This window comes from Pteropus vampyrus, unplaced genomic scaffold (assembly GCF_000151845.1).
Source record: "Pteropus vampyrus isolate Shadow unplaced genomic scaffold, Pvam_2.0 Scaffold17, whole genome shotgun sequence".
Taxonomy (NCBI): Eukaryota; Metazoa; Chordata; class Mammalia; order Chiroptera; family Pteropodidae; genus Pteropus; species Pteropus vampyrus.
The window spans coordinates 4,634,599-4,645,635 of record NW_011888798.1 but is presented as its reverse complement, the minus strand read 5'-3'; the positions used below and the strand labels follow the sequence as shown (position 1 = coordinate 4,645,635).

General features: G+C 32.2%; 1 protein-coding gene and 1 pseudogene across 1 annotated transcript in view; both read right to left on the bottom strand.

Moving 5' to 3' along the window:
- The window catches only part of LRP1B (LDL receptor related protein 1B), a 1,708,438-nt gene that overhangs the window by 846,172 nt on the left and 851,229 nt on the right, over positions 1-11,037 (bottom strand). The gene's annotated exons all lie outside the window — the stretch shown is intronic.
- LOC111736087 lies at positions 5,330-5,430 on the bottom strand (annotated as a pseudogene).

Below are 11,037 nucleotides of genomic sequence, written 5' to 3'. Positions count from 1 at the left end.
ATTTCTTGTCCAATTAATATTTTATTTGCATGTTCTTCTCGGCTACATTATTTTAAAACATGGCTAACAGTAAGGGATAAGTTACAGAAATAAAGTCACTTCATATGCAAAGAATTCTACCACCAAAATATATAAAATATTGGAAGACAATTCCCCACTGGGTCTCTTAACATTTCTGCCCATTTTTTAGCAAAGGGATTTGCAACTTCTGTTTTGTACTATCTTTTAAAGGATGTTTGTAGAGCAAATAACTTGAGAAAGGATAAAGATAGGTTCTCCCTCTGGTGCAGAGAGGCAGATTTGGTGCCTAACCAGAATAATAAAGATCATGCTTCTCTCCAGGGCAAAGGTTGGGCGGGTTGCTAGCTGAGGTCTTAAAAAATTGGTTTCCTAAACTCAGTTTCTTAGCTGTGACACAAACTCACTGTGTGCATATCCCCCATCTGAGTCTGCTTCTCCATTGCCTGCTTGAGACTTGGGAGAGAAAGGGGGAACTGAATATCAAGCTCATGCCATGTGCTGTGCTGTGATGAATAAAGTCCTTCGCCTCTGACCTAGGTGACTATGAAGTTACGACAAATTAATTTGTTGTTTGTAAATAGGATAAAATCTCAGGTGAAGGAGTTTGAAGATTATAGGAAACTATGTAGACTTCTTTTGAAATTTCAAACTTCCTTCCTATTCCTTGGTATAATGTATCTTTCTTTATCCTATAATGGCAACCTCACACCAGCCTAAGGGATATAGTCTCTGAATAGTGGCCTCTCCAGAATGAGATTAGTGGATTAAGACTTTATTCTAACAGATTATACATATGCTTCTTTGTCCCTGTTTCACTTGACTTTTCCAGACAAAATTCTGGATGGAATAGGAAAAGACTGAGGGAAGAAAAAAAGGTAAAGTTAGCTACTCCAGATTTTGTGGATGTGGAGGGAGAGCAAAAATCCAGTACTTGGAAGAGAGACGACTTCAGACCATGGGAGATGTGGGGAAGGGAGGGAGGTTAATGATCTTCCAGAGCTGATTCTGGAGGCTTCCTCCAAAATGTAAACATCCTGTTGCTCTTCTGAATCTTCTTAATGTTGTTTGAAAAGGAGGGGAACCAATATGAGCATGCAGCTCTTGTTGCCTGCTGTCCTGTGAGTAATGAAGTACTTTATCATTGACTCAAAAATCTCATACCTTTTGCCAAGGTCTAGGAGACTCTGGAGGGCAAATTAGTTGGCATGCAAATAGTATAAAATCTCAGATTATATGCAGTTTTGATAAACACAAAATAATTTAAGAGGGCACATTTTAATTATATTCTGAATTTCTAAATTTGAATATATAAATTTGAAATATAGAAACGAAAAGTAATATTGGATCCTGGATGATTTTAACAATGTTTTTATAAGTGGTTTATCACTGAAATTCACAAAGTCATATGTAAGAATGTATCTGATATTGTGCTATGCATCCTCTTGGTTTCTAATTCTTGTGCAATCTATGGTGGGCAGTTAAAAATGAGCTTTCATTTTCCATATATTAACAGCACCTCACCTTGAACAAACTGAACCTCATTCAGTAGGCATATATAAGCTGGGAAAATTAACGTACCAAGGGCAACTTTCAACCAGCAGAGGAAAGGAGCGGTCAGCCCTCAGGGAGACTGTTCTGACAAGCATTCCATATGCTTCTCAGAATATCCTGAGGAGAATCAAGTCCTAGATCACCACAGTTGCCTTAGTAATACACCATATATTGGCTTTTCCTCTTTTATTTACGTCACCTCTCACTCTTGCTTCCTGAAATGATCACCTAATTGGCCTAAAAACACAAATGTTTGTCTGAAGTTTTTCTTTTGAAAAATATGTAATTTAAGGTAAAGGAAACAGCTTATTTTACAACAGATATTTAGTCACATATTTATAAACTTTCCTATGTTTAAGAAAATTTGCATATTTCCATGAAATGAAATAAAAGCTTTATATTACAAGGTGTAATTTGAATTGAATTTTACAAAATGAATAAAAACCCCTCAATCTGGTAATAATAACTATTTTGTGTTGAAAGACGATTCTATTGACTGATGACCATTTGGATATATGATATCTTGTAAATTTACATTGGAATGCATTAGGAAGATGCCTGGACAAAATCAAGACTACAAACCCTGGTTTGGTACTGATTCAGAATTATTATACTCTACAGAAAAATATTATATCTTAAACCTACTTACTATTAGGTACTCAGATATATTCCTAAAAAAGCATTTAAACTTTGATGTTATCTTGCTGTTTTAGTGGAAAATCTGTATTAGACCTGATGGGAAACAAGATAAGACCTAGAAAAGCACTAATCTACTCTATACCCGTCTCTACTGGATTCTATTCCAGTTGCTATGTGAGTTGGATGACATTTAAAGAACTCATAATATGAGTAAGAGAATCAGTGAATGTTCTACAAGGAAGCAAAATGTAGAGATGAATTTTAGAGGAGTGAAATGAACCTTACATAGAAGTTAATGGTCTTATAATCTCTTGAAGAACTGGAGGAAATAAGAAATTTTGTCATTTGTTTTGTTTTCTTTTTTGTTAATTAGTGTTGGGTGTGGGAATACAACTCAATCAATACAAAGATGACTAATAGTGGTAAAGAAATCTCCCATTTTTAACTATATCTATCAATAGTCATACTAGATAGGCTAAACTGATGAATAGAGAAAACTAGCTAACATACAAATAGCATTTTACAGATGACAAAGCACTTTTATATAATTTACCATATTTAATCTTTATGGCTTCTTAATGAGGATAAATGAAACTTTCACATAAAATTGTTCATATTTTACAAAGCTGCTTTTGAGTGTCAGATAAGTGATTTCCATAAAACTAGTGGGATACCAAACTAGAACTCAACCCAAGGTATTCTAACCCAAGTTGCAGGATTTTTCTCTGTAGTCATTCCAATTACACTTATTTAGGGGTCATATTTCTTTCTGTGATAGTAACAAACAGAATTTGCTGAAATCCAGGTTTGAGAAGCAGCTTTTAATCTCCCATAGCCTCATTAGGGAGAAAATAAACTTTGGCATTTGGAGGATGTAGAATCACTCTAAGAAGGAATGAGACAATTAGAAATACAGTAGCAGCCGGTCCAGAATTCCTTTACTGATTACTTTTATAATGTTTTCCTACTCAACTACTAAAAGTAGTTACTATTATTTTCTAATTTCAATTTGACCCATCATCTCAATGGCTCAGCTTTTTAATCATTGCACTCCAGTTTCTAGTTTACCACACTTAATCCGATCCTTCCACTCTTTCTAAGAAACCGCTCTTCCCAATAAACTCAAATAACAATGATATGCAATGAAATATCATCATTAATTTTTAAAATTTGATTTTTTAAGTCATTGTGCAGCAAGAATGTGGAATAAACAAGAGAACCTAGATAAAAACCAAAGAGTTCTAATCTCTGGTACATTTCAGAAAAATCACAAACTTTGAGAGCTGAAAAGAAACTTAGAAATCATCAGCCATGAATTAACCAAGGTTACCCAATCCATACCTGGAAACAAAGTCTTTTGACTTAAACCAGGTCTCTCTCCAAAATACTATTTGTACCTCCACATCACCAACTCTTGTTTTTCTTTCTCTACTTTTTGGTAAAATATTAATAACATTGATTAAATACCCATATTTTATATAAGTATAAAATGAAAGGTAACAAATCCCTAATGAATACCATGATTACAAAAAATATTAACTGACACATTTTTTCTATTAGATATATATTTACCAATTACAGGCTCATGATATTCATAATTTACAAATTAATTATACACTTATTATTATTCTATTCATTTAGGAAGTACATCATTATCCTCTAATACCATGTAAAATTATTATTAATCATTTTAAGTATAATTAAAACATTAAGAAAATAGGGGCAATAGCAAACTTTCTGTAAGTTATCTCCATTTAAATGAGTTTATAAGGGCAAATAAGAAATTAAAAGGCCCATATAATTTGTGATTATATAAATAAGCACGATTAAATTCTCACTCACTTAAAAATAAAATTGTTTTTAGTTAGAAGTCTTAGTTAACTCAATGCTCGATATAACAAGGTTCTAATTTTTTTTTTAAATGCTTGCATGCAATTGTTGTTATTTACTTTTTTGGTTGAAGTCTTAAGTTATATTAAGAAATATAGCTATTTCTAATGAAGTAAATCTCTTTTACACAAAATGTTCACAAAGTTTTTTAAATAGAATGTTTTCTCCATCTATGTAGGTACTACCTTAGTTCAAACAACCATTACCTATCCTAAACTATTGAAATGGACTCTTTACTTATCTTTCAATTCCCATTTTACCCCCTACACACAGACACACACAGACACTCACACATACAATATTTTACAATAACACAGCTTTCTAAATTATAATTCTGACCAACTGACTCCTCAGCTTAAAATTTACCAACCTGGTTTATAAGGTTCTACATGATACAGCTCCAGGCTCTCTCTCCGTACTCATTTTGAACCACTCTTCTCCCAGTTTATTGGACTCTAACCATGCTGCTTTTTTTTTTCCCCCAGGTTCTCAAACATGCCTTTCATTTTTCCTCCTCAAGGCAATAGGCTTGCTCTCTCTCTACAATATTCCTCCTGTTCCCTATCTGCATTTTCAGTTTCCTTTTCACAATTTTGTCTTATCCTCCCGGTAACATCTTAAATGTCATCTTTTCAGTTAAACTTTCACTGACCAACTAACTTAACTAATGTTCTCTCCATCAGTCTTGACAATAATGCTTTTATTGTCATAGCACTTATCATAATTTGTATTTCCGAAAGCATCAATGTATGAAAGTATTTACTAGTTGCATCAAAGTAAAGAATAAATAGCAGTCTTAATAATTTGTTTTATAAGATGTACCAATTAAACTCATATGGATTTTTAACAACTTTTTAAAACAATATTTTAGGAAAATATACTATTTTAGTATAGAGTAGTACTAGCAAATCCAAAAATTAAACTGTAATATCCATAAAACATGAAATCACTACACTTTGAAAGCACCTATACTGTAGGTGTTTGTCCAGATCTAGTTGAAACACATTACTTTAAAACCTGGTTGACACTTCATTTTTACTTTTCATTTCTCAGAATACTAATTTAAAAAAAATGTAAATAACTTGAGACTTATAAAAAGTTAAAAGAATAATAAAAAGGACTTCCATAACCTTTCACCCAGAATCTCAATTTATTATTATTTTACCACACTTGCTTTATCATTGTAGACACAAAAAAACATATAATATATATTTTTTCCAGAACTGTGGAATCTATGAAATGCTTCACAAAAATGTCATCCTTGTTCAGGATTCATGGTAATATTCTTTGTATCATTCCATTTTTAGGTTATGCGTGGGTTAAATAAGCACTTAGTATTTTTTAATTTTACACAAATCTAGCTCTCATATTTTCCAAATATTATATTTACATGAATTAACCAAATTAGACAATAAAAGTACCCAATTATAACACATAATAAACAATAACTTTTTCTTTTACTTTCTTTTTACTTTCTTCTTTCCAGTAGTGGTATTGAAATACTTATTAAACAATACAAGATAGGTATCAACTCACCCGAAAAGCCACTAGCTATATATAACCAATATGGACATGAAGGTGTTAAATCAGCTTCCTCGCTTCTTAAAATCTGTTTTTGTCAGGGTCTTTAATCATAATCTATTTGATGTCTCATATTAGAAGACTAAAATTAATAATATCCATGGTAAATTATGGTCACTTTAGAAGCATTAATTTATTTTATTCTTATAATAATATTTGATAGAAGTATTATGAAATAAAAAAAAAAAACTAAAGTGTTTGATGATTAAAATATTTTCTATTCAGTCAACAAATGGCTATGTTGAGATTCAAATCTAGGTTTGTTGAGTTCTAGAGCACATGCTTGTAACTATTATGAAACTACTTATAACTACAAGGTTCCAGATATTCTCAACAAAGAATAGAAATAAAAACTAGGGCATAACTATTAAATGAAAGGAATAATGGTTTTAAGACAAAAAGCAGTTGCTAAGAGAAACGTGATGGGAATTAGCATGCGTAGTAAGAAGTCTAAAGCAAAAATCTAAAATGAAAAATGACAGAATATTTCAGCATTTTTATCTATAGAGTCAAGTGATATGGCATATTCTCATTTGGGTAAGCTAGCCTATACCTCAAAAATTGTCTCTAAAAATAAATATCTGATTCAGCATTCTTTTTACCAGAAGTTATCTGACAGCTTGTATCAGTTGGAAATGATGTGCATTAAAACAAGATGGCTTTCCATCTGTTAGAAAGTGAAGCAGTGGTTTCTATTATAACTATGTTTAGGAAAAAAAATGAGTTAGTTATTCAGAGTTGTAAAGTGTACTGCACAACACAGTGAACTTTTAAACAATTATAATTACTATTGAAATATAAAACCTTGAATTATAGACAAAATTTTGCAGTTGACTGTCAAAACAGAAAAGGCCATAAAAGAAAATAATTACAATAACTAACAGTAATAATTATAAAAATGATAATGTTTTGTTACAAAATAGGAACTTTTATGTGTATGTTCTTCATTTAATTAAATAGCTTCTGTTTGAAAATTTATAACAAGGGATTCTACTGCAAGGTTTTCTGTGTTCAAATTATGACTTTGTTACTTGGTAACTATGACATAAGTGTTTTATTTCTGCCCACTTTATTTTCCTAATTTTTATTATGAGTATAATAAATAATGTGCATTGCATAGGTTTTTGTTATGTCTAAATGAGTAATAAAAGTAAATGGGTTATAATAAGCATAGCAGATAAACACAATTTAGTAGTAATCATAACAGGTACAGTATTCAATGACATTTTGTTATAAATACCCTTAGTAGGGCAAATTTGGTTGGAAAATATGAAGCCTATATAAATAAAGAATAGGAAAAAATTCTGATAATTAATCTTGACATTTTGGGGTTTGTTCACCTGTTTAAAATCACTAGAGATTTCTGAAAACCTCACCAATGGCTTATATTGCAGTTTTCCAGGACAGCAAAAATCATTAAAGTATTTGAGGAGAATTGCACTATCATTAATCCTTCATTGCATAGTGCAGTAGCATGCTGAACGGAAATTACAAGGCCGATAGGAACAGAATTATAGTTATTACATAGTAAGGAAGAGGATCTGTTCTTTCTAAGGACAAAAGTTTGAGATTTCATCACTTAATGCATCAAAATTGATAACAGGAAGCAGCAAGTCCAACATCAACCAGATTCAAATGTGGAAGTGGAGGCAAAATTTGGGGACAGGTTGGCACAGAAAAAATATACCCCCTCCTCCCCCAAAATCACAATCCAAACAGAAAAACTGTTGCTTACTCTGGCTGAAGATATTATTAATATTATATTCATTATGAGTTTTTGGTTATCAATTACTCAAACTGCTAATTTTAGAGTACCTATATACCACTTATGAATAAGTCTACATACTCCTACTCCTATTAAATAGTATATAGCAATACCTATTCCATGGTGTGGGTTTAGAGCTCTTCCAAAATTGTGCTGCCTTTTAAAAAAATCTCCTTTTATTTCTTGCAAGAAGGTAAACCCAACAATCCTGAAATTGTAAATATGATAATGAGGGTCATATAACTCACATAAGTCATTTCTGAATAGGAAATTATACTTTTAGGGGCAACCAAGCCACAAACCCTACAAAATGACACCAAAAGAAGTATTTCTCCTGCATAGACTTCAGCTAGCCCTTACTTATGACTAAAATGTGACTCTCTCCTTACTCTGTTTTTTCTCATCGCCATCTGACGTTTTTCATACTGCTCATGTTGTCAGTTAGTTTCAGGTTGAGTTTTACATGTGTGTAGCAAGCACAGTTAGGGGGCCATTGGCTCTCTCAGTTTCTAAAGCTGTTTCCTTCTCAAACTCTGACTTGAATAGTGAGAAAAGCACAGGCAAATTACTTCCCACTCCACACACACAAAAAAAATAGTATTTACCCACCTCCTTTTTCTCAGTCAGTACAAGCTATTTTATGTTTAAAACTGAAAGTAAATATTCCTCTCAAATGCCAGCATATTAACAAGGGTTGACTCTGCGTGGGAAAATAGAGTACCATCATTATAATCACAGCAAGAGATGCTGGGGGAGATTTCTTTCTTTCGTCCTTGTAAGTTATAGGGAAACCACTCAAAGACTCTTTTGTTTGTACCCCTGGCTTTGTAAGAGTTAATGATGCTTTCTAAAGGTGTTTTGTTTCTATTTAGGGAGTAGCTGAGGAGAAAAGGAGGCTTGAGTTCATTCAGAATTCATAACTTAGTGGTATACAGAAAACATAGAAGAAAGGCATTTTTAGAATTTGACTGTAAATGAATGAGAATGTGGAAGTCTTGGATGTCAGCACTGAAACAGAAAAGATACAATTTTTCTGAAGTTAATCATGTTTCCTGATTGATCCTCAATTACGGTCATATGATCATTCACAACATAGTTTTTTTATCTCTTCCTTTAAAAACAAAGGAATAGACTTTATTTTCAGAGCATTAGATTTATAGAAAATAGAGCAGATATAGAGTCCCCCTATACTCCCCTTCTTCCTCATTCACAGCTTCCCTTATTATCAACATCTTGCGTTAGTGTTTTGTACTTTTTACAATTAATGAAATAATATGGATACATTATGATTAACTAAAGTACCTAGTTTACATTAGTGTTCCACTCTGTGGTGTACGGTTAATTACATGGGCTTTTGGCAAATGCATAATGACATGTACTCACCATTACAGTATCACACAGAATAGTTTCTTTGCCCTAAAAATTACCTGTATTCCATCTATTTATCTCTCTATAGTCCCCAGTCCCAACTTTCCCAAGATGTCATGTAGTTTCTTCCTTTAAATTTTCAGCAACAAATTCTGTATCATTTTTATTCATCTTCATGGAGTTGATACCTATGCAAACTTACAAGTTCCCCATATTAAGGTAAAAAATGTCCAAATTGCATATTCTCAAGTGCCATTTTCTTCAAGGCTGAGTACCTAGTCTTTTAGGCAAATGCTGGAACACCACAAACCCCCACCTACTTCATCTTAAAACTCCCCTGCTAAAAGCTGAGTCCCTGTGGGTATAGTGTAGTGGATAAGAGTACAGTTTGTGTGTGGGGTGACATTGCTTAAGTTGGAATCCTGACTGAAACATTTAATTGGCTCTTTGATGATGGTCAAGTAATTTACCTTTCTAAACCTTATCTGTAAAAGAAGATAATAGTACCAAGTACCTCACAAGTTGCTGTGAAGATTAAATTGATCAATGAAAAGAAAGTGCTTAGAACAATGACTGGATCAAAGTAAACCTTCAGTAACATTTTTGTTGATATTAACCTCTTTCTTTCTCTGTGTGTGGCTTTCAAAGAAAATGGGACCTATCGGAATTTTAAATTCACATTCTAAAATAGTACAAAATATAAAGAAAACAACATAGATAATGCAAAACTAGTTAATTGACTCTACTTCTCCATATGCAAGTGTAAAGTAGTCTAGTCATTAGGTAATCAATGAGAGTGACTTGACGTTCTGGGATACTTGAGGTTAGAACATGTTCAATAAAATCACCTCCATAATGAAGAAGTTCACAGTGCGCAGATGAGCTCACATGTTATATACTGACCATCAATTCAATCAAGACAAAGGAGCAGAGCAGAATGCTCCATAAAGTATTGTGTTTTAATTTCCCAGCTGGCTTACATATGTTTCTATAATATGAACCATAAGAATATTATAGCAAATATATAATAAAATGTCTTTTCCAATCTAAACAATTTATTAAGACTATTTCCTGGAAAAATGCCACAGATCAGATACAAATTAAAAAAAAAAATACTATGAATTACAGGTATTTAAAACAGGGACACTGATCTTTTAAATTTATGTATACTATAACTGACTAAAATAAATATTCCTATTTCACATAAAAAAAGGGATCTGAATTTTAATCATTACAAAATAAAGAAGTTTCATGAGCTATTAGTTGTCACTATTATTTCTTAATATAATTAACTTAAAATATATATAGTTAAATTATTCTTTAAATCATGTGAGATTAAGTTATCTGATAAGTGAAACCTGCTATATGTAATAACGCTATGAAAATGTAATTCTTAAATGTAATTCTAAAACACCAGGCATGGCTTAATTTTTTTTTCTTTATTAAGCAACCTCAAATTTATATATTATCAGTCTTCTTATCTTACTCAGATATTGTCTTTGAATAATAGGAACATATGCAGATTTAAAGAGTAAGAGGATCTAAAAAAGGTAGCATTTGCAGCAGCGAGTTTGATTTTCTAAGTAGGAATTTTCTTATTCTTATTAATCATCTAAACCTATATCTGTCTTATTTATTGAGAAATCACTAAACATCTCCTAAAGTATATGTCTCTATGGAATAAATTAGGAGTTGCTCTTTAAATTTAGCATGCTTCAAGATTTAAAAAAAAAAAAGTGTGACTAGTAACCTCACAGTTTCAATAATTGCCTCTTTGGTGCAAGCCTCACCTCTGGTGTTACTGCAGTTTTCACTGTCCTGTTTGTTGTTGTCGTTGTCATCATCATCATCATCATCATCATCACCTCCATTACCATCCTTATCTAGTATTTTCAGGTCTTTGATAAAGAACCTCAAAATATCCATCAGAAATAATGTAATTTTGTTCTCAAGTAGTTTACATTCCCCAGCAAATATTACCATGACCTTGAATCCATACATCTCTCTTCCATTGTGACTGAAATGATCTGTTTTGCTTTTTCTAGTTTTTTTCTAGGTTTTTTTTTTTTTTTCTTTCTTAACAGAAGCTTGAGTGTGCTCAGATAGCCATCATTCCTCATACCCCTACCACCACCAAAGCCCACATGACTTAGGAAAACTGAATGCACTTCCAGATCTAGGGGTGGACTCTGATTAATACAAATCTAAACAGCACATGGTAT